Here is a 2,171-nt window from a genome sequence, read left to right as displayed (position 1 = left end):
CCATCAGCCCAGAGCCTGACGCGGGGCTCGAACTCACGGACCGCGAGATCGTGACCTGGCTGAAGTCGGACGCTTAACCGACTGCGCCACCCAGGCGCCCCATATGGGTTTGAAATAGCTATAAATCCAAATTTCTTTGTCACTAAAAGGTAGGTGTAATTCAGCAGAGTTCAAGCAATTCTGTCAGAATTGCCCGTTTTAATCTTCTCCAGCAAATCTGAATTGGGTCTTAGAGGGACATGATGTGGTGTGCCTGCCCTTTCCTCAACAAAAGAAAACAAAAATCTTACTGTGGACTTTCTACACAATTTTGGATATGATGCCAGCATAGCGTGCCTATGACATATACAGCCCATGACTTATCCCCATATCTGATTTTTGATGCTAATAACACCTTGTCTCCAATAATGTTACTTGACTAGAGAAATCGGTAACCTTTAATTCCTGACTTTCATTGTTTTTTTTAAATTTTTTTTGTGTTTATTTATTTTTGAGAGAGAAAGAGAGACAGTGTGTGAACGGGGGAGGACAGAGAGAGAGGGAGGCACAGACTTGGAAGCAGGCCCCGGGCTGTGAGCTGTCAGCACAGAGCCTGACCCAGGGCTCGAACTCACAAGCCGTGAGATCATGACCTGAGCCGAAGTCAGACACCTAACCGACTGAGCCCCCCAGGTGCCCCCTTCATTGCTTTTGTTTAAGAATGTAGTTGATATGTTTTTTCTCTCTGATTTACAAGTTTCCTCTCAAGCAAGTTAGTAACTTATTACCTAGATACATATTAATGAGTTGTTGAGAAGGTGGAAGTTTTGAGGCAGATCAGTTTTTAATAGAAGGTACCATTTGTTTTTCAAGAAATATTTATTTATTTTAAAAGAGAGAGCAATTGAGAGAAAGGGCATGAGCGTGAGTGGGGGTGGGGCAGAGGGAGAGAGAATGAGAATCCCAAGCAGGCTCCACACTCAGTGCAGACCATGACCTGGGGCCTCCATCCTACGACCCCAGGATCATGACCTGGGACGAAATCAAGAGTCGGACACTCAACCAACTGAGCTACCCAGGCGCCCCAAGAGAAGATAGCATTTGTAAAGTGAATTAATTTATAATCTGCTCTACAATTTTATATTTTCACCTCTTTGGGTTACTTAACATGAGAGTATATTACCACAGCTGAAATCACTTGTACATAAACAGTTTAGTGGTGCTTCTTTATCATCCCACCAGGCTTCTAATTTATATGTTGAGTGCAATATATTCTAGTAAAATGAGTAATTGGAAATGCAGTTACGTGCATTACCTTGCCACTATAATTTTTTAAAATATTGTCAGCTTCCTGAAATGTCAGACAACGCCATTTAAATTCCAGTGTGCAATTTTTACCTTATCTATAGGAGTATCCTGAGACAGTAATTAGGTGGGACCAAAGTCATAATCATTATTTTCTCTAAGTAATGGGTAGTGTATAATACATATCACCTTTCCAAGATGTCAGAGAATTTTGCTTTTACTTTGATAACTGCAAAGTGCAATTAGAAAATCTGTCAAAATTATTTCATTACTTTTTGGAGAAGTCAAATTATCGAGGCATTTGGAAGGAGAAAAAATGAGGGTTATAAAGTGCTGGATACTTGATTATAAAACAGAGAGAGTCTACTACATTTAAATATTTTAAAAACTGCATTTCACACTAGGAACTCAAGTTCAGCCAACAGTTTTATGCATCAGTTCTTTGAAAAAAAATGGTTTGCCTAAAAACTAACAACTGACTTTCGAAATTGGATTGTAAAGAGCATTGTTATTCTTTGCTTTGGACCATAAACTAAAAACTGAGATTCATTTACTAGGAGAAAAGGTGAAATTATATATGTGTGTGTGTGTGTGTGTGTGTGTGTGTGTGTATATACATACATGTGTTTGTGTGTGTGTGTGTGTGTGTGTGTGTGTGTGTGTGTGTGTATTTGCCTTGCTGAGCAATTACATATATTATATATATTATATGTATATACATAATCAATATGTATATATTTATATAAATATATAAATAAGCATCTCACATATGCAGGGCCCTGTGCTAAGTGCTAGGGATACAATGTGAATGAGAACGACATGGTATCTGCTTTCATGGAGGGAGCCCAAAGATAAGCAAGTGAACATATAAACGAAATAATTTCAGC

The sequence above is a fragment of the Panthera onca genome, chromosome A2, assembly GCF_046562875.1.
Source record: "Panthera onca isolate mPanOnc1 chromosome A2, mPanOnc1 haplotype 2, whole genome shotgun sequence".
NCBI lineage: Eukaryota > Metazoa > Chordata > Mammalia > Carnivora > Felidae > Panthera > Panthera onca.
This window is presented reverse-complemented; position numbering follows the sequence as displayed.